We start from the raw sequence: 22,734 nt of genomic DNA on the forward strand, positions 1-22,734 counted from the left end.
TTGAATGATTCTGTTGTAAGAAACTAATATATTCTGAAGGCACCACACAAAAGTTTCCTTCTATAAATATATAGATTTATGTAACTATATTACATATAAATTATAAATTTAATTTATCACTGATTTGATACATTATATTTTGACAAGTAAATTATTATGACTACATTCTGAACAAGTTATGCATGAAACATGAAGGCTCTGATAACCTTGTATTCAATTAAAATCCAGATAAGAGGAGCTCTGCCTATGAATAGGAACGAGTTGTCCATGGAGATGGTTAGTGGAAAGTAGATAGCATCATTTCATATGAACAGAGAAAGGACCTAGTACCCATCTCCCGGCAACACAGAAGCAAGCTTTAAAAATGGCCTTAAGCTGAATTGTGGTTATAGGGGGAATGCAAGAGCAATAATATGTTAGCTGGAAGAATAAAATCATCACAGCAAAGATGACCTAACCTGGTCTAAATCTCTTAAGTCAAACACTCCAAAGAATTGGAGCCCACAGCCCAGGGGATCAGGTTTTCACCAGATCATGTTCTTCAGTTTGTAGGTTTTGGTGTTTGTTACTACTTGAAATTTCCAGCACCTTTGTGGTTACCCAAAATAGAATGTGGTACAGAAGTCCAGTCTGGAGTCTCAAAGGTGTGTTCAAATGTGCACAAGTCTTTAAAAAGAGGCCAAGTGGATAGATCTTAATCAGGAACAAGAAAACAGAGTTCGTGTTACAGAAAGTTAGAGACATTGCAATTTATAGCTCAGGTTTGGTTTGGCCACAGGTGACGGACAGCATTTGTTAAGACCTTTCCAATGCTTTCTTCTCTTACTCAACGTTGTATTTGCAAACCTAAAGGCAACCTGATTTTAGCCCTCTTTATCTGTCTTTGCAGGTAGGATTCATTACAGAGTAGAATTGTAAAACTGGGCAAATAAGTGCACCCTAATGTAATGCTATTAAATGAACTCAGGGTTCTGTTTTTAGAAGAGTTTTACTAAGTGAGCCCTGCATTCATAAAAATAATTACTTATTGAGAATTATCTCATTTTTCAAGTCATTTTTCTAATTATGTTAAATGGTATTCTTCTCCTTTGATGATTGATTCCAAGATCACTTTATTCTACTTGCATGTCTGACTATGCCTCAATTAAAATAGACCTAATATTGACCTCTGAAGCTACAAATTTTACTTCTGTTTTAGGAGATGGTCTATTAATTTCTTTCCCCCACTGAATCCCTTCTCATTAGAATTGTTGCAAATAATTCTACTTCTCTACTGTTTGCATCTGTTTTCTTATCTCTCTGAAAACCTCTTTTGGTTGCAGTTGAAGCCATCACTTGATACTTTAATGAGTCTACTACTGTGGATAGCATTCACTCTAATTTAGTTCACTGAGGAGTTGAATCCAAGTTTCGATCAAAGCGGATCCCAGCAACAGGAAGCAGCAGTTAGTGATGGAGGAGCCCTGGAGCTCATGGTACAGACCAACAGGACCCAGTGGGGCTGCTCATCCCAACTCGGGTCTCAAACTGCTGTTGATGCTGTGCTTGACCTTTCAGCCTCACAAGGACAGGGTTTCTCAGACTCTGGCCCCAGTGATTTTCTATAAAGTGATCCTCTATACCCCAATGTTCTTTTTTAAAAAACTTTTTTATTTTATATTGGAGTATAGCTGTTTAGCAATGCTGTTGGGGATCAAAGAGAAATCAGGAGATCTGAGTTTTATATAAAAGCTCCTATGAATCAAAGAAGAAATCAGCCTATGCTCACAGAAATCATGAACTAATAAAGGAAGAAAATATAGGTGATACAGAGACAGTTTCACTTAAAAATGTTATTTGTAATCCCCTCAGCTAGAAAAGGGATCACTGTAACAACCTTCCTCTGTCCCTTACAGCTTGTCTTTCGCTTCTAAATGCGTGAAGAAGAGGCTGTCTTCCAATTACTTTTTTGTTGTCATTCAGTCGCCAAGTCATGTCCTAGTCTTTGGACTGCAGCCCGCCAGGTTCCTCTGTTCATGGGATTTTCCAGGCAAGAATACAGGAGTGGATTGCCATTTCCTTCTCCAGGGGATCTTCCCAACCCCGGGATCGAACCCATGTTCCCTGCTTGGCAAGACGATTCTTTACCACTGAGTTACCAGGGAAGCTATTTACTTTTTTACTTAAATCTATTCCCTAGAACAGTAGTTCAGTTGGTCAGTGCCTGTCTCTCTCAGCTCTTTCACTTAAGCAAGTAAAGCTTACCAAATATTATCATGGTTGTTTCAGTTCTCCATGCAGAGTATCCCTTTCATTAGATAAATATTCACTCAGAAAATTCTGGGGCCCAGACACTGTGCTGGGAACTGGCAATACTTATGGGGCTTTAAAAGAAAATTTGTTTTTAATCTTTTGGCCACACTGCAGGGCACACATGGCATGTGGGATCTTAGTTCCTGACCAAGGGTCAAACCCAAGGCCCCCGCATTGGCAGTGCAGGGTCTTAACCACTGGATTGTCAGGGAAGTCCTGATAACTTGTGTTTTTAAAGGGAGGCCAGTCCTCAAGGAGCCTCCAGTCTAGGAGGAAAATGACAGCAAACAGCAACAACAACACATCAAACACTCTTCCACAACAGGTGCTTGACTAACTGGTTTTCCCACAGCCTCATGTCATCCTCTCAAAAGGCTCCCCAAAAGGTAGGGAATATTGTTTGTGTTTTACAGATAAAGAAAATCAAGGCTCAGACAGAGTAACTTGCTAAAAGTGACAGGGCTTGCTAAGTCTGATTCCAAACCTTGAATCTGTTTTCCAGCAATGTACTTATTGCTATAATAGGGGTACTTATACTTCAATTATCACTTTTCAAAATTGTAGTCAATGGACATAAGTTAGCGTGCGTTTGTTTGTAGCAAAGATGGATAGAATTATAACTCTGTTCCTCCTACTTGCTAAGGGAATGACAGAATCTTAAAGGGACTTACAAAGTCCACTCTTTAATTTTGCTTCTTCTGGTTTATTCCTTTTAATGCTAATAAATTTCCTCGTCAACCTGTTACTCACCAAATAAGATGATGATAATGCTGTTGCTTTAAGGGGAAAATATCAATCATAGAGAAAGTCATTACCAAAGTCATTAGCAAAGATTGGGAATTTTCTTAATCCATCTGTTTGACAATTCCATGAATTCTTATTTAAAATTAAAAAATTTTAAAAGCCCCATAGAAGTCTGAATGTGAGCTCTCTGAAATGAATTATAAGGAAATTAAACTCAGAATCTCATGTGTCCTATCCATTTCATTTCCCCCCATTTGTGAACTAAAAGATTGTTTGCAACAATCAATTAATACATTGACAAATAATTTTTTCCTACCTGGTTTTTAAAATAACTGATGACTACTGTGTGTCAGGTATGGCTTTTCATGCAGTATATTCTTCTATCCCCTTAATAATGCTCTATGGTAATTAAGTGGGCTTCCCAGGTGGTACCAGTGATAAAGAATCTGCCTGCCAATGAAGGAGACAAAAGAGACGTGGGTTCCATGCCTGGGTCGGGAAGATCCCCTGGAGAAGGAAATGGCAACCCACTCTAATATTCTTACCTGGAAAACTCCATGGGTAGAGGAGCCTGGTGGGCTACAGTCCATGGGGCCACAAAGAGTAAGATACAACTGAGCGACTTTTCAGCTCAGGGAACTGAGACTCAGAGATCATGCCCAAACCAAGGAGCAAAATAAGGGGCAGAACCAGAAAGTTAATTAAGGACCATTTATCCTCAAAGCATGTGTTTTTAACTGTGTGTGTCATGCATCATTGAGACAATGATCATATCAAGAGCAGCAACCAACACTTATGCCTATTGTGTACAAGGTATTGTCTTAAGACCTTTGCGTATATTAACTCATTCAATCTTCATACCAATCAGATTGTCAAGTGCTGCAATAATTCTTACTTTCTTCACACAAGAACTGTGGCTCAAGGAGATTTGGTAACCACGCTACTGAAGGCAGTGGTGTCAGATTTGCTGGTGGCAGACAGCCTCCAGACCCTTCCTGTCAAACATCAAGCTCCTCACCAATATAGACAGAAAGACAAAATGGTTATACGTGACTGATGGTTACAAAATGGGATGTATTATACATTATATCCATTTCTTCAACATATGGTACTTAACCAGAAGCCATGAGATAAGAATGCTTAAAATAATTTCCACATTGTATGTGTATCTTTAGTTTTATTTGATACTGAAAAAATTATTGGCTTTCTAATCCAACATGCTTTCACCTCAGTTATGACTGAGAGCATTTACCATTTTAAGAAATCCTAAGTAGAAAATTTTAAGATCATTTAATACTCAAATACATCCCTCGCCATCTTCTCAAAATCACTTTTTTTCTGTACCAAGGACAAATTCCATCATTCAGTTTAGCTTTTGAAACCTTGGTAAACTACACTGCAGTGACCCTGCTCAAAGTTTTCTGAACAATGCTCTGGCAATGTCCACTGAGAACAGGGTAAACAATGGGTTCCTGTTTTCTATTTCCTGCAGACTATTATGATGTTCTTATTCCTCTTGATATCACTGATCACTAATTGTTAGTTTAGGAAAAAAAAAAAGAGCCAACTACTCGACTATATTTGTTTAAAGCCGAAAAGGTTCCAATGCTGCAGCTCCTTGGGCTTCAAACATATCAGCTCTGTTTTTCACGGCAATTTTCAGTCCATTAGAAAATGCTAATGGGCCCGAAACTTAACACAGCAACTCACAAGAGGTGAGGGCTAATGTCCGGAAGTACTTTCAGAACTTCTGAAACTATTTTGTACGTGATTATCTTTATTATTTTTTTATTGGAACATACTTGCTGTACAATATTGTTAGTTTCTGCTGCACAGCAGCACAAATCAGCTATATGTCTACATACATGCCCTGCCTCTGGGGCCTTCCTCCCACCCCATCCCACCCACCCCTAGAGTTCATCACGGAGCACTCAGCTGAGCTCCCCTTGCTATACAGCAGCTTCCCACTAGCTGTATATTTTACATATGGTAGTATATATGTATCAATGCTACTCTCCCAATTCATTCCACCCTCTCCTTGCCCCTCTGTGCCCACAAGTCCATTCTCTACGTCTGTGTCTCTAGTCCTGCCCTACACACAGGGTCATCAGTACTATTTTCCTAGAATCCATATATACGTTAATAGACGATATTTGGTTTTTACTTTCTGAGTTAAACACACTCTGTATGACAGGTTCTAGGTTCATTATGATATCTTCATAGCTAGCCTAATAGTCTTCGGCTATCTTTCAGCCAGCCTGAGTTGAGAAACTTGTTCTTGGATGATTGTGTCAGTATGCCTCTAGTTTCGAGCGACCAGATTACCTTTAACCAGGTGAGGGGCTGGTTTCCCCAAAACAACAAGGAGCCAGGGCTGGGTTCAAGGCTGCCTCAGCAGGTGCCTCCCAGAAGGGCATCTGCATTTCCATCAGCTCAGAGGAGCAGTGCCAGGTGACGGGGCAAAGGGTAGAGCACCCTCTCCTCAGGAGGTTCGGGGTTAGCATTGCACCCGTGAGACGTCTTGCCTGTAGCTTATCAGCCTGAACAAACTGCCAGGGAATCCCAGAAGGTAACTTTTCAAATAGTCCTGTGACCAGGATTTTGTAGCAGAGTCGAAAGCAAAGATGGATCCTCCATAGGTAGAAAGCTGCGTCTGCCACGACTGTGTTACAGTATTTATTTCTTTTCAAGCCATGAGTCTGGATATAGTGACTTGATTGTAAAATAAAATGTGTCGGAGAGAAACTTCATTCGAAAATGACCCTTAAAGAAACTCTGGCTGAGAAAAAGAGGAAACTCACGAGAAGGTGAAAATGCATGCATTTACTTTGGCTCCGACGTCCATTCCCACCCCTCTGCCTGAGCACACGCTACCCACAACTGCAGACAGGACAGACCGTCCAGCACTTTCCTCTGGAGACCAGGCCAGTCCTGGCTCAGCCCCGAGTCTGAATAATGATTCCCCCACCCCTGTTTTTGGTAAAACTGAGCTATCATTACTCATTTCTTGACATTTCTAACTTGCCTCTCCCATGCCATCTCATTTCTTGTGTTTCCTTTGTTAACAAGACTATTGTTGCTGTTTTTAGGAGGCTGACCTTGCTGGTTAGACCGTTCCCACCCAAATTTGTCTATATCTGGCACATGGACAAATGAGCATATCTGCAGGCCCTGAGGTTAGCAGATGAGGTTGCTAACAGCCAGAGGTGACTGGCCCCAAAGCCCCAGGTGCCCTGGGTGTCACCTCGTGAGGCGACAGCTGAAGGGATCAATATTGCAGCAACATCTGTAACCCACTTGGGACACACCAATAGGCCACACGAAGAGGTAGGAAGGTCTGGATTGGAGGACGGATAACACAGAAAATATTAACATGTCCAATATCTGAAAGCTCCCATTTCTAACCCACGTTCATTTTAGGAAAATGTTTTTCTTATGCACTTGATACAACAAATCTATACAGTTCCTTCTAACCCTTGAATGCTGGAAACTCTTCCTTACAATTCTTCACTCATATTTTGTCTCTGAGGGTTTCAGGGAAATTTTTCTAACATTTTGTGTATTATTTATGTATGCCTGTCCTTGCAAAATTAACTTTTGTGGTCATAGTAACGATGGAAATATGCCATAGATGGTTGGGTTAATTAGTGTGTTTTTTGAATGCCTCAGAAAAGATATTTTTCATGCTGTGCTGTGAGGATTTCAAAGTGCCTTACACGTGTACAAAAAGCATGTACACATGTACAAAATAGTACATCTTCAAACATTCTTAGGCTCTAACCAGTGTCCTTGTGCCCATGGTAGAAGAAAGTGTTTCACAGCCTCTTCCCAGGCAACAGGGCAAAGACCAGCCCTCAGTCTCCAACTCAACTCTGTATTCCAGGCCACACAAAGCTCCCTTTCCTCTCCTTTGCCAGAGAACAAGATCACAAATCTCCCAGTTTTTCGACGGCTAGTAATTCGTGGTGTGTTTATAACTAATGCACTATATGGACATGACAAAGTGTTTCATGCCACGAGAATGACAATGGCCTGAGCAAGCAGTGCTGTTGGTGAGATAATTCATTTCTGTTTGTCTGCTCATCAAGTATCTAAAAAAGCATCAGGTACAGCTTGCAGGAAGCCATGTGGTATAGCTGTCTACTAATACACAAATACATCATTTTCTCAATAACCCTAATCAAAAGAAATTTTGATCAGGGATCCCAGTTGAGTGATTAATACACCCTTATGGAGTATTACATGATTTTTAAAAAGGTCTGGAGAGATGATGCTAGAATGCAGGTATCGATTTATTTCAAGCCTATTTTAGAAGATAAATGCAAGTTATTAAGGTAATAGATTATATCCCCGAGGAGGAAAACAAGTGCTGATTCTTTAAAAACCTTTTAAATCAAATATGTAACCACAAAGCAATACCGTTCAGAGAATCCTCTTGGTTAGAAACAGCTGCTTAATCAGAATACAGAGTTTTTGCTCTTTAGAAGATAAGATACTTTTATAAGCTCTCATTTATATATAACAAAAATACCATCGTGTGTTGCTTACTGCCTTGAGCAGAACGTATTGAATTGCTTCTTTATTCAACAAATGCAGATTGAGCCCTCCCTCAGTGCCAGGCACAAATATAACACACCTGTCAGGGGTTCAGTGGGAAATCAGAGGGGAAATCCATGAATCGATCACTCAAACAAAGGCAACGTTTGATGCTGGAGGGAAAGTGAGGAACACAGTTCTTTAAGAGTTAAAAACAAAAATGCTTGACCTTGGCTAGAGCAGGGAAACCCAACCTGAGGAAAAGGCACTTGGGCTGACTGCTGAAGGGTGCCTGGCATCCACGTCAAGCAGGGCAGGCGGCAGGGAGAGGGGATAAAGCACACACAGGCCCCGACGGTGGTCCAACCCAGGAACTGAGGGGAGGCCAGAGAAACGGGAAGAAACAGAGCTAGAGGAGGAAGGGAGATGTGGGTGGGGATGAGAAGAAGCAGATTGCACAGAGCCTTAAATAGGCCCCTTTATGAAGGCTTATCTGACGATTTTTCTACCATATGTAGCAACTGTTGCATATGCTCAATTTCAATGGAATATAAATATCGAGAACTAAGTCATGGTTATATAAAACAGCAAAGGCCCTTGCTAAATACATATGGAGTTCAGACAGTCAGTTTAAAAACAATAAGGTTTTCACTAGAAAAGTGAGTTGTAACAAAGGTTTTAAGAAGTTATTTCTATAGAATCTCTAGCACTTGATAATAGTTCTCTCATTGTTCATTCAGACTCTCACCTTATTTGGTAAAATCCAGTCCCAGATTGCACAATGGCAAATGGGATGGCAAGTCACATTTCGTTTCACGTCAGTAAGCCAGGAAGCAGAAATAAGTGACATATGATTTGACAACTTTAAAATAATTATGCCTGCAGATGTAGATCATGGGGGTGAGGGGGAATGGCCAAATGCGATCTCTATCAGTCCAAGCAAAAGTCGAGATGTCCGAGTTAGGAGCGGGGTTTATACAGCTCAGTGTTTCTGCCCCCATTTTAGGGTGTCAGCGCAGAGGACTTGTATGACTGTCTGAAACCTCAACCCATGGGCTTGGGTTTCCCCAGTTGGTGCATTTATTCACTGTTCAACACACTGAACCTCCTGGAGACGACCCTGCTGACACTTACTGAGTGTGTGATGCTTCTAAGCATCACTAGTTTCGTTGCGCACACACGCGGTTCACTCTGTTTCATGTGGTTGAAGCAGACAAGTGTAAAAGATGTCAATACACTTAATCGAGCCTTCATTTTGCATCCAACATGCCTGCTTCGGGGGTCCACCCCTTCCTTTCATCAGCGCTATCTGATTTCTATCATTTCTATAGTATCAGAATCTGACTGCCTTCTCAATACATCTTTGAAACTCATGCCGGTGTTTCAGGCAGTCCTGCTGCCTCTCCCTAAGCACTAAAATATCCAAGAGAATGACGCATTGTTCTCCTGGAAAATTAGACAATGCTACCCAACTGACATGACCATGAAAGCCTTCAAACATTTATAGTGCAACTCACTTTTCAAAGGACTTCGGGGGGTGGGGGGGAGTGTGTAACCTAGAAAACAATATTCATGGGAAAACTACATTCACTTCCTTCCTACTGAGATCCTCTCAAATCATAGGAAGCGATGAGGAATCAAATGAGAATTTGGAGTTCTCTTGGGAAAAAAAAATTTAAACAACTCTCAAAGAAGCCCTCAAAATGCATGTATTCAAGAAACCAGGCACATAAAAGTCCCTAGAATTCATTATGGTATCTGAAAACAAATTACTATGTTTGGCCATAAAAGGAAACCTGAACAGTTATTCTCCTACATTTTAATTATTTAACCAATATCATTAATAGCATTTGCAACATGCCAGACTTTTCTACATTCCTTTCAAATGACAGCTCTTCTAATCCTCACAACAGCCTACTGAGATAAGTCCTATTTAAAGAAGAGGAAACAGAGGCACAGGGAAGTGAAGTAACTGGCCCAAGGTCACACCAAAGTGGATTCAAACAGACACACTATTCCAGACTCTCTGCTCTTAAGCATTACACACTTTTTTAAGTTTTCTGAAACAATCAACCAACCAGGAAGACCTAAAGCTACAGATGGTCACTTCATACAGAACTGGGAGTTTTAAATATTACCGGTGTGGGTCCACATTTTCTCTTACAATGAGGATTTCATTTTTAGGAAGCCCTTTGAGCCCCCGAGGCTTTGGTGCCACCTGGAAAGGTGAGAAGGCATCTGGCAGACTGGTGAGAGCATTCAAAATAATGTGTTCACTTATTTAACGGTGGGGCAGAGGACAGCGGAAGCCTCTCTTCTCCAAAATACCAATCTCTCTCGTGTTTCTAACACCTGGAGGGTTATCTGAGTTAATAAGATCCTTTCTTGAGACGTAAATACCTTCTGGGATGGTTTATTCTACATCAACTGTGCCTCAGTTACAGTTTTGATTAGACCTATTCTTAGCTGAGAACAGTCTCAGTATTTCTTGTATGCTATGGAGGGAGAAAAAGAAATGAAATGCTAAACTGACTTTCAACATTTCCGTCCATTTTCCCCGCTCCCTCTTCATCTCTGAAAGATTATTCCTGCTCTAGCCTCTGAAACCAAGCCTGTCCTTCTGGAGAGTTTAAGAATCTCAGTGAACACGGCGGCCGGTCCCACTCATGCCTTGCACCAGGGCAACTAGGTTCTTATCTTACTCTTCAGAGCCTGCGTTGCTGCCCGGAATCTTGCAAAGTGTCCTAATTCCTTCAAGCATTAGATGTTGATCTGTGGACCACTCTTTTTTTAAGTAGCAAGGATCAAGAGCAATGGTTCTCAAAGTATGGTCAAGAATCACCTGGGGACTTGTTAGAGATCAAAATTTCATGCCTCTCCCCAGACATACTAAATCAGAACCTAGGGATAGGACCCAAGAATGTGTGTTTTGACGAGCCTTCCAGGTGAGTCTAATGCTTACTACAGTTTGAGAACCACTGGCCTAGATGGCACTGCCCGATAAAAATATAATACAAGTCACATTTATAATATAAAAGGCTTTGGCATTAAAAAAACAAAAAAGTAAAATTAATGTTAACAAAATATCTTATTTAACGCAATATGTTTGCAATACTATTTCAACATATGATCAAGATTTTTTTAAAAATTCTGCTTACAATATGTCTTTCATACTTAAAGTCTGGTATATATTTTACACTTATATGACATCTCAGTTCTGACAAACCACATGTGGCTCAACAGCCACATGTATCCACCACATTAGATAGGCAGGCTCTAGACTTAAAGGAAATCAGTCCTGAATATTCATTGGAAAGACTGATGTTGAAGCTGAAGCTCCAATACTTTGGCCATCTGATGCGAAGAGCTGACTCATTAGAAAAGACCCTGATGGAAAGATTGAGGGCAGGAGAAGGGGACGACAGAGGATGAGATGATTACATAGCATCACTGACTCAATGGACATGAATTTGAGCAAACTGTGGGAGTTATGAAGGACAGAGGAGCCTCGAGTGCTGCAGTCCATGGGGTTGCAAAGTGTTGGACATGATTTAGCAACTAAACAACAACAACAAGGCTTAACAGTGATAATATCATTAACTTTTATGCTTTCTGTGTATCAGGCATTACTTGGTTAAGCATTTCATGTGCATAATCATATAAACCCAACCACAACTCTATGGATTGGCATTGTTATTACCCCCATCTGATACAGGAGAAGAGTTATGCCGAAGGCCTATTTAATGTTTCATCAATATAAGAAGCCCACTCTAATATAAGCATTTCCGAATGATTTTTAAATCAATTTTTTTTGTAAAAAACACAAAGAAGAAAAAAGAGACATATATAAAACTAATAACAGTACAGTTGATATAATTGTTACAGTATTAATAACTTAACAGAAGACTTAGTGGTTGGGTAAGTACTCTAACCTTTAAAAATATGCCTCAGTTTGCACTCTGCTGTGATGTCAAATCTGTTGAAAAGTACTTATGGACAGGCTGTCTGGACAGTCAAGATCTTTGGGGAACAAAGGCGTCCTGGGTGAGTTACTTGGCAGGGTGGGACTCATCCTAAATGGAACAGGGAGCTGGGTCATAACCTGTTCATTCAAGTGCAGACTGACATAAAATGACGCTAAAAATAGTTCAGTGTGAAGCAATGGGTTTCTCTCAGTATTGGTGTGAAAAGCACCCAGTTTGAAATTTAAAAATAATGGTTGACTTAGTACTCAAATAGTTAATCTTTATATGTTCCCTTAACTTCCACAGTTTCTCAAGGAAGGTCCATGTGTAAATGTATTTTCCTTTTCATTATAAACTACTATAAGGAGAAAAAAGTAAAAACAATTAAAAAGTTTAGTTCCTGTTACATGGCATAGTGATTTGATATTTCTATACATCTCAAAATGATCACTACAGTAAGTCTAGTCACCATCTGTCACCATACAAAGATATTACATAATTATTGACTATATATAATCCCCACACTGTCCATTTCACACCTTGTGACTCGTTTATTTTGCAACTGGAAGTTGGTACCTCAATCTGCCTCACCTATTTCTTTCCGCAGTATTTTCTCTAATCAGTTACAAGGAGAGAACTGAATTTGATGTGAGCCTCTGGTAGCCAGCCTTCATAATATTAACTATAAAATATATCAAGGTGGTTTTTATAATGGACTAAGATCAGGGAATCTTCTTTCATCTCTCAGCAGTACTTCCTGACTGCATAAGCATTTTCTTTGTTACAAAGACTAGGGAGTTCAGAGGTTTCAGGGATTTCATCTAGGTAGAACAGAGGCTTTTATACAAATACTTAAGTGTTTCGTTGGTAGGAAGTAACTAATTTTCCTTTTTCGGGATGTTGCAAAAAGCCTAATGAAGCAATGGAAGTCAGGAGTCTGTCTGATGACGCATATATTCCCTGGGTCAGAGGAGAAAGAGATCTCCACATCTCCAGTTGCCATGGTTTAAATAGCCTGTGGAAAAGAAGCTGTAAAAGTCTGTAACAAATTCTGTCCTTACTCTCGCTGCGTTTGTGTGCTATAAACCTCAAGGCAAAGAAATTAATTTTGTCCACTATTGTATTCTCAGAGTTCTTGGCATATCAGAAGTTCTTGACACAAAAATGTTTGTTGAGTGAATGAATACAATTTCCAGATCTTAATTCATCATTCTACAAACAAAATGAAAGCTCAGAGTTTGCCAGTCATTGTTGGTGACCCAGTCTGAAGTATTTCTTCACTGGCCTTTGGAGTGGGGAGAGAGCAGGGGATGGGTGCCTGTCTGCATCTTGTCACTGAATGGCCCCCATCTCTGCCAAGAGATAAGAAATGTCAACAGCTTAACCCAGTAGCTTTCAAAAATAGCATGGTTGATGAGACTGGAAATGTGGGTGTGGGCTAGAAATAAATCATTTGTCTTCAGTCTCAAGGAGGATAGGCTGACAACAATTATTCCTCCCAGAGAGAAACGTACAATATTTTTGAAGACCCATATAAGCAGGCCAGGAACTATCAGAAGAAAAGTCTTTCCTCTCAATACGGCATAAATAGGACATCGATTTTCAACGAATCAGGTGAATCGTTTTGAAAACGCAAGGATTATGGCAAAGTACTATGTTTCTTTCAGATTCCAGTTAAGTTTTTTGTTGTTGTTGTTACTGTGTGTTTTGCTTTCAATCATGCTGGCAGTTTTCCTCAAAATGTAAATGAATATTTGCACAGTGAAGCAAGTTGTTGTGGGTTTCCTGGTTTGTGTCCCTGCCCCCCACACGCACACACCCCTGGGGGGGGGGGCCGGGGTGTGGCGATCCCGGCAAGGTTTTTTCATCCTTGCAGACAACCCCGGCTGCTGTTAAATGCTGAAAATAGCTCAAATGCTCTCAGAACAGTAGCACCACCCAGCAGCTGAGATTCTTTCCCTCTCTCACTGGCCTTCTCTCTTGCCCGCCCCCCCCCCTTTTTTTTCCAGACACTTGGATTGGACTTAATCTTAAACCTCTGGAGTTCAAGACCTTTTAAAAAGGGCTAAATAAACAATCTCCACATGTAAAAGGCCACTGACTCCTACTTCCTCTCTTCAGAGCAACTGTTGAACCTGGCTGCCTGTAGGTAAGATTTTTTTTTTTTAATTCTGGAATTATTTTGTTGGTTTATGACATGGACTCAATGTGTTTTAAATAACTTGTCAATGGTGAAAATAAGCAGGGGGGTGGGGGGAACGGTGCTGGGGGTGCTGAACGCCCTCCAGGTAGATACGGTGTTCCAGAGTCCAGCAGCACCCTGTGTGCATTTCTGTGGCTGCAGCTTTAAACAGTGCTGAATGCACTCTGTACAATGCTGACCTGCAGAACAGACTGGCTGTGACTGAGCTGCAGCAGAACCCTAATTAAGCCTCGTTGCCAGGGTCGTCCCAGAGCCTTTCAGACACCCTCATTTTCTTGTTTAGACAGGGTTTACTTATTTTTAACTTTCTAAGGGCATTATTTTTTAAGGAAAAAGATGCAACTACTTGAGTAAAGGAGCTAGATTAGTGATTTATTCTTTAAGGACAATGAGACGGCTCTATCTTACTACCTTTCACCACTGTTTTGTTCATTGCTACTGTGGAATTAGAACAATTTTTTGTGTGGTTTTGTATTGTATCTTCCTACCACAATTTGGTGGCTCAGTTTTGAGGTTTCCTTACCTAGCTGACGGTCTTCGGCTAGCAGGTTTCTTTCTCCACTTGCCAATATAATACTTTGGAGGGTTTTCTGTGCTTTTCCCCCTCCCCCACCTTATGCTTGGTCTTGACATTTTGCAAAGTACTTTGATCTGTGGACTTTAACTTCAAACATGGCATTTACTTTGATTGTGGGTATTTACTATGTTCAGTAAAAAGTCTTTTTCTTTTTTGTTTAAGGTTTTTATATCATTTCCTTGCAATAATCTATTGGGTTTTGGTTTTCTCTTACTGATATGTGTTGTTTTATTAGTACAGGGACGCCCCCCCCATACACAACAGAAAGGCAAAGAATGTTCTATGGCAGGCTTTTCTGACCATCACAGAATTTATGACAGTTCTCTGCTCCACTCTCAGCAGATGTCTAAAATCAAGCAGGAAATAATGGTGCACAGACCAGACTCTACCAACCCCTCATGTAAGTGCCTCTAAATTGCCATATGCCTTGGGGCCTTACTGTTGCTTTTTAACATGGACACTGAAATCCTTGGAATTTAGAGATTCTTATTCCCAAAGAAGTTTATTGGTATCTCACCATATGTCAAAAGAAAACATGCATTTTAAACACACATCTTCCAGGTAACATTTTTTCCCCCCAAAAAAAGAAAGAAAAAGAAGAAAAAAAAATTAAAAAGAAATAAAAAAACATTTAAAAAAGGAAAACTAGAAAAAAAAGGAGAAAAAAAATTCTCTGTAGCCAGAAGTCTGTTATGCTCGTGAAACTTCTGCTGAATGAGGGCTAAGGAATGAAAAAAATGTATTTCCTAAAATAGGCAGAGTGTAGCGCTTTCTAGCCATTCAGTCAACTTTCAGATGTTCTCTTTGTTTTAGAGAAAATTCGTGGGTATATCACATTTGTTTGTCACTCTTTTCTTCTCTACCGCAAAGGGTATTTTCAAAGTCCTCTGCCAGATACTGAGTTTGTCGTCTCCTGGCAATCTGGCCTTGCACCCTGGTGAAGGTGAACAGTAGGATGAGCTTAATCCTGTCAGGAGACTAAGTGCCAGGCAGGGACCGTGGCTCCTCAGAGCTGACACAGGACGCACCCTGTGCTCTGCATCATGCTGACAAGCAAGGAAGCCAGTGGCCGCCGGACTCAGGTTCAAGGGTGGAGCTAGGGAGTACGTTATGGGAAACGTCCCTCTGGATTAGAAGCAGATGCAATATGATGTCTAGAACTGGGACTGAGATAGTAGGAAAACCTAGAGCTGTTCAGTCTAATTTTTTTTTTTTTAATTTCCCAAAGCTGGACATTTAATCACTAACTTTCTCTCTTCAGATCTACATTGTCAGAGCTTTTGAATCATCTCATTTCTGTGATGTGTGTATAGTCAAAACTTGAAATCCTCTGGTCATTTTGAGCATATCCTTCACTACCTTTGGGGGGGTCTAGAATACTCTTCCCTTTAATACTAGGAATTCTTGATTTGGCGTTGCTGAGGAGAAATGTGCTGCTAAAAAGGCAATGCTAGTTCAGTTGCAGAATCCAATGGCTGAAATGTGTTTGGAATGTCATAGAGGCCATTCCATTCTTGAGCAAGCCATTTTTTTCCTGTTCTGTTGGGGTTTTTTGTTTTTTTGTTTCCCTTTGCCTCTTAATTTTACTTTGAAACTTTGGCTTGTTTGAATGTGAAACTCAAGGAGAAACGTAGCCAAAACCACTGAGTTTCACACAGGTTCCACATGAAAGAAGTATTCTACCCAGCCTTGCTCGAAACTTGGCCCATGTTTTGCCAAAAGTTTCATGAATGTCACTGAGCCTGGATTTGAAACATAATCCCAAGTCAGGTGACTTCTGATGACTTTGAGGCTGACCTGTAGAAGTATAGAATCTGCAAAACAAGGGCACCCCTTATTTTCATATCTCTGACTGTAATTTCATGTATACACACATTTTTGCAATAAACTTCCATTTGTTCTATGATGCTTTAAAGCCAGGTTCAATCCTAATGTGAATTTTTATCACTGTGGTATTGAAGCAATTGGCAAATAGAAGTCTGCATTTTTAAATTCCAACACAGTCTGAAGCAAGTGGTGTGAACATGTTGGTGTAATTCAGCTGAAGGAAGTCAGTCCCAGGAGAGTCATGGAGTGGCTTTCTTTGCTTAAATATACTTCTGTGCTCATGTGGAACAAACAGGAACATTTTGTCCAGATCTATATGCTTGACAGTATGCCTTTTGTTCATTCTCCAAAGGTGGTGTCAAATATATTGGTGGAAAAATAATAAACTTACAGATTTTTTTTTTTTTTTTGGCCTGCTCAACTGACACACTCCTAGGGAACATTGTAAGCATTAAAAAGTTTAGTACTGTTACTTGTAATGTGTACTGAGGGTAAAGGAATCCTCAGCAGTCAATTTTCTTCAGAAAAGCTTGACCTAGAGCTGTTATGTGACAGTCGAATGGGCTGGGTTGTGAAGTTGTGTGTGTGTGTTTTGAGTGGCTGGAAAGGAAGATGGGATTTGTAAACTTTGTTCAGCAAATGTTACATTTACATGAAAAACAACTGAGAAGAAGAAGGGGACCAAGAAGAGAGCACTGGAAATAAGAGGAGACCATCTGGTGCAGAGGGTGAGGAATCAGGACTGTTTGACAGTGACCTCTTTAACTAGACTTTGTCCTAGAAACTAAAACTCTACCTGCAAAATACCCACACCGGTAATTTTATTTAATGCTCAGGTTTATCAGAGATAATAGATTGTATTTTTATTTCACCCCATGCATAGTTAGTTCACATTCCATAACTGATTTCTTGGATCATCTGTCTTAAGGTAGGGTGGTATTCCTATTAATACGGGGTTGGTCATGCAGGCAGTGTGTTCCCAATGTACAGGTGTGGACACTGATACCCAAAGTTGCCACAGTATCTATTTTACATCCCTAGAAAATAGCCAATGGCAGGTTGGCTCTCATATTAAGAGTTTTCAAGGTGTACCGTTCCATCTCATTAAATAATACAAAGCTATAAAACAAGTTAAAAATAATAGCCAAAGGATAATAAGAAAATGGTTAGTCCAAGCTATGAAAGCACTATTTGGAATCATAACAATTTCTGAGTTTCTATACTTCACTGAGAAATAATAATCAAATAATTAAATAATCAAATAATCAAAAGTGGGATGAAGATTACAGAGAAAGACAAGCATGTGCCAGTGGTATAATGAACCAAAAGTGATGACTTGGTGATCAAAACAAGATGCAGGTCAGTGAAAAGAATCAGGTTAGTAACTTGATACAGCTTAAATAAAATAATGTACTTGCTACTGAAAGGTTAGTCCAGTATTAGAAAAGATAGGACAGAAACACTAATCTCTTGTTCTGAAGATAAATTTGGGCTTGAAAAAAGAAAGTGAATTTAGTTTAATGGAAAAACACATGTACAGCTTGTGTTATTAAAGCATTGTGTTTTGGTTGCTTTGACCTGATACAAACCCTGGTCCAAGCACAACTTCGAATTGGTTTAATTCTAGTGGAGCCGTTGCTCTTGACATGCATTCAGCTCAGTGGTACTTCTCTTGTTCAATTTTGCAAACCTAAGAAATTTGGTTGGCTTAGAATTTAGCTCCAAGCAGTGTTCAGAACTTTTGTGTTTGTTCGACCTGACCATTTAAATATTTTAAAACCATATAACACTCGACTTTAGAACAAATTCCTAGTGTTAAAAATACCTAAGAATGTTGAAAAAGTTATGTATAGGTACACTGTCTGCAAATTTAATGAGCATACAACCAAATATAGTTAACAAATACAGTTTTGATCTGTAGATCAAAACTATTTTCTATTCCACATTTATATGTTTTACTATGAAAGTATTCACTTTTTAAAAAAAATTTTATTATACTAGGATTAAAGAGCATGGTTAAGAACAGAAAACTGGGAATTCTGTCAGTCCAGGGGTTAGGACTCTGCACTTTTACTGCTGAGGGCCTGGGTTCCCCCTGGGTTCAACCTCTGAGTGGGGACCTAAGATCCCACAAGCTGCAGGGCATAGCCAAAAAAATGTTCTTAAAGAGAAAAGAAGAGAAAAGCATGGAAATCTATCCCAAAACAAATATGGCTGAGTAAATGTGCAGTTAGACTAGAAACCACATCCTTGTGGTACCAGCAAAGCCAAGTGTTTGAAGGTATTGTCTGAAATCTGGTTGACCTTCACGTGGACATCTGTGAATAGTCCAGAGCAGTGGTTCTATACTGAAGGATTCAGCAGGGGAGTATTGGAGATAAAGGAGGAAGTTTTGCACTAGTTCAAGAAGCACGCTAAATGTCAAGCTAAGAGATCCACACCTCATTCTGATGTAAGAAGTGCTCATTATCCCTGACTGTACAGGGCAGTAAAATGATAACTTTGAGAAGAAGTAAATAGCTTACAGAGTATCACTTCTTAGCGGTTGAGATAAAAAAAAAATCAAATTGCTCTGAATAAAAATCTTTGAAATACAAATTTTTTAGTATTTTTATTTAATTAAATAAAATTTTAAATAAATAAATTCTTATTCTGTTTATTTATAAATGTTTTATAATTTGAAATATAAATTTACTTATAAAATGTAAATAATTGTTTATAAATTATTTGCTACAAAACTCAACAATTTACTATTGACGTGGGGCATAAAATTAAATCACTGAAATTTTCTTTTTATATCAAATATAACTTTTTTCACTCAAAGCCAAATAAAACCAAAAGTAGATATAAACAAGTTCTAAACTTTATAATGATATCACAAAAGACTGTGGCTTATGATGAGAAACTTTTAAAAACCAAGTAAAAGACTGAAAAACTGAGTGAAATGGTAAATTTGGTGAGAGATAATTTTTTGTAGAAAAAAATAATGAAAGTTGACTTTGTAAAAAAACAAAAAACTTTTTTTAAGATGACTACTAGTTTTCAATATAAAATATATTTCATTTTAGTATTTAAGCTACTTTACTTTAAAAATGAATGGCTGAATTTTATATTCCAAAATTAAAGTTGGCATTTGCACTTTGTCTCACATGGTGAGAGCCGTCACTTAATAGCCATAGTTTGTGTAAAAACTTGTCTGGAAATGAAGTGATAATATTCATGCTAAGGTAAGAAAATTTGATTGCAGTGAGATTTTTATCCTCTTTATAATATTTTACCTATTTTGTATATTGAAATTAAACAAAAAGCATTGAGGTTAAAAATCACTTGTGCTTAAATCATGTACATCCTTTTCCTAATCAACATTTTGAATGACTATATAAGAGCATACAAAAATTACATGTAAAAATACTTGGCAGAAGACCAGCTTGCATCTTTCAATGAACATTATAGCTTCTCTCACTTAACACATGACGTGCTTTTTAATTTAAGAAGAATGATCTTACATATAAATCAAAAAGGAAGGAAATTAAGAGGTTACTAGTAAATGCAAATGGTGTTTTAAGTGACCACAAATAACTACTTTTAATATCCTAAGCATTTTCATATTTATTGAGTGAATATTGTCATAAGGATCTTTTTATATTGCTTCAGTCATTTGCTTCTTAAAGACTCCCACCACCATCCTATATATGAAGCATATGGAGCTTGAGGTTTAAAACTTTACACTCTGACACTCTGACTACTGATCAGACTCAAAGTAGAAGACATTGATAAAATCCAAAACAACTTTTCAAGTTAAAAATTCACAACCAGACATAGAAAAGAATTGCTTTCACCTTAAAGAAAAAAAAAAGCATCAATTAAAAACCTGTATTATAAAAGGTGCACTGAAAAATATGATTATCAGATTCTGGTTACCTTGGGGGACATAAGGAAGATATTTCATTCAGAGGAGTGTACCACAGAACTTAACTGAATTCATAATGTCTTATATTTTGAGATGAATCATGTGTACATGGATATTTTTATATTATTCCTTTTATCTTTTGAATGTCTGAGTAAATGGTGGCATCTTCCATGCCTTAAATTTAAGATAAATATTGTATATACTGAAAAAAATTTAAATATATTTCTCAGCTGCTAATATTGAGAAGACAATATTAATTTTAGTGAAAAGCGATTTTATAACATACAGGCAAACCTCTCAGTGGCCACAGGACCACAGCAGTGGTTTGATATGCATGAGTTTCCAGTTAATGTTATCCTGTGCAAAGTAAGGACTACCCATGTTTAATATAAAGACTTCATTCTGTAACTTAATAACACATTTCTTAAAATTTAATTTATAAAAAAAATTTACATACACACAACTGTTCCTTAATTTTCACAGTAACACTTTGATATCATGGGGGGAAACGTCCAGTGATTTTTCATGATCATTTGGCAGAGACCCGCCAAATGAGAATTTTCATTCTGATTTTTTTGTTTGTTTGTTTTATCCATAGAGTTATTTCAAAATGCTAAAATGGTAAAGCTGGCAGGCAGCGCTATCTTTTTAGGAGGTTTGATGAATGGTGGATTATACTGAAAACCTTTTTTTTTCATCGCAAGTGATTTTACACTTAGTCTGAAAATTCAGTAGAAGTCCCTTATTTTAAATTATAGAATTCAAAGAAAATATATTTCCGAGGTTTCCAGGCAAAGCCTATCAAAACATTTGAACTGTAAATACTAAACACATCAAAGAAATTGTGATGTTCTGATAACACAGAGAATAACTTTGAATTTCTTCATGCCATTGTTACTAAAGCTGCGAAACCAATTATTACATTAACAAAAGAGTAATATCTGTAAACAAATGTGAGAAAGAGGCTTTCAGATTTCTGGCATTAGACACTGTCAGTTCCCTGACCATTAAAGTCTCTTCTCCTTTGCCTCCTGTGACACTGCCATCTTTTCCTCCAGTCTCTGATCGCTGCTGAATTCCACTGACGGGTGAATCTTTCTTTGCCTGACCTTAAAGGTGTTCCCTTGGGTTCTGTTCCTCGTGTCCAATCTCCCCTCAGTTCACCTTTCTCCTCCTTTGTGAAAATCTTAAAATCTATGCCTCTATCTCTCATCTCTTTCATGAGTTCCAGCTTCACATCTGTAAGGGAACGGTAAACACCCCATATGAATATCTTGAGCGTGCTCAAACTCAGTACTTCTAAAACTCATCATCTTCCAATTTCCAACCTGCTCTTCTTCCCCAGGGCTTTGTTTTAATAATCGTGTCACCCAGTTATTCAGAATTAGAATCTTAAACAAGCATTCAAATGTTCCTTCATACCAACTTACTCACTAGTGATTCTACCTACACACACAACTTCAATATCCCCCCTTACCCCTGCTTAAAAGCCATGGCAACATTCTTGACTAGAATTTCTCAGTACTGTTCTGATCACTCTTGACATCCATATTTTCTGCCCTCCAGTCTAATCCCTTGAAACCAGAGCTGCTTTGTTGAAATAAACAAGCTTGGTATGTAGACTCCCCATACACCACACTCCCCTATCATATAGCAAGTACATTCACTTTGCTCTCTCCTCAGGCTTGAGGGACCAGGAAAGATGATCATGTCAACCAATGGAAGTAAACTCAGTACATGGAGTTCAGACATAAATAGCCCCGTGTTTTCCCAGACAAAAGGCAGAGTTGGCAGCCTTTCCAGACTCATTAGTAAAAAAAGGTGTGGCTCGCTGTGCCAGCCATGGAACAGAGATCCAAAGTCAGTCCAGTTAATTCTCTCAGAAAATCCTTTCCCTCTGATTCTCCTTCTAACTGTAGTTCACAACTCACCTGTTTCATTGGCACTTATTATGTACAATGTAATGGTTGTAGGCAAAGGCCAAGTGATAAACATTTTGTTAAAAAAAAACAAGAGACCATAGGAAGAACACAAAGTTTTAAGCCAGAAACCCCATGTGATTCGTAAGTGACAGTGGAAGAAGTCGTTGAGAAATTAAATGACTTTAATTTTTTGAAGAGCCTCCATACTGTCTTCCATAGAGGCTGCACCAATTTACATTTCCACCAACAGTGCACAAGGGTTTCCTTTCTCCACATCTTCAATAAGCCTTGTTATTTCTTATCTTTTTGATGTTAGCCATTCAACTCTAAAATATGTGATACCTTCAGAACTAAATAGAAAACAAAGAAATGAGTGAAATAATATAAAAAGATCCTTATGACAATATTTCACTCAATAAATATGAAATCGCTCAAGGTATTAAAATCATCTGTGGTCACTTAAAATGCCAATCCGTTTTACTCAGTTCAGTTCAGTTCAGTCGCTCAGTCGTGTCCGACTCTCTGCGACCCCATGAATTGCAGCACGCCAGGCCTCTCTGTCCATCACCAACTCCCGGAGTCTACCCAAATCCATGTCCATCGAGTCGGTGATGCCATCCAACCATCTCATCCTCTGTCGTCCCCTTCTCCTCCCGCCCCCAATCCTACCCAGCATTAGGGTCTTTTCCAATGAGTCAACCCTTCGCATGAGGTGCCCAAAGTATTGGAGTTTCAGCTTCAACATCAGACATTCCAAT

The 22,734-nt window shown here is 38.9% G+C and overlaps 1 protein-coding gene and 1 long non-coding RNA gene across 4 annotated transcripts in view; one reads left to right on the forward strand and one right to left on the reverse strand.

The window, feature by feature from the left end:
• SORBS2 (sorbin and SH3 domain containing 2) overlaps positions 1-22,734 on the forward strand; it is a 205,671-nt gene that overhangs the window by 17,854 nt on the left and 165,083 nt on the right. For all 3 annotated transcript variants that reach the window (XM_081521701.1, XM_081521704.1, XM_081521702.1), the window contains exon 2: positions 13,547-13,686. The gene's annotated coding sequence lies outside the window, so the exon portion shown is untranslated. The remainder of the gene's footprint in view (positions 1-13,546; positions 13,687-22,734) is intronic.
• LOC145518111 (uncharacterized) overlaps positions 19,751-22,734 on the reverse strand; it is a 194,789-nt gene continuing 191,805 nt past the window's right edge. Inside the window, exon 3 of the long non-coding RNA XR_014062619.1 lies at positions 19,751-21,293. This is a non-coding gene — a long non-coding RNA (uncharacterized LOC145518111). The remainder of the gene's footprint in view (positions 21,294-22,734) is intronic.

This window comes from Giraffa tippelskirchi, chromosome 8 (genome assembly GCF_054371585.1).
Source record: "Giraffa tippelskirchi isolate mGirTip1 chromosome 8, T2T-mGirTip1v1.2.pri, whole genome shotgun sequence".
NCBI lineage: Eukaryota > Metazoa > Chordata > Mammalia > Artiodactyla > Giraffidae > Giraffa > Giraffa tippelskirchi.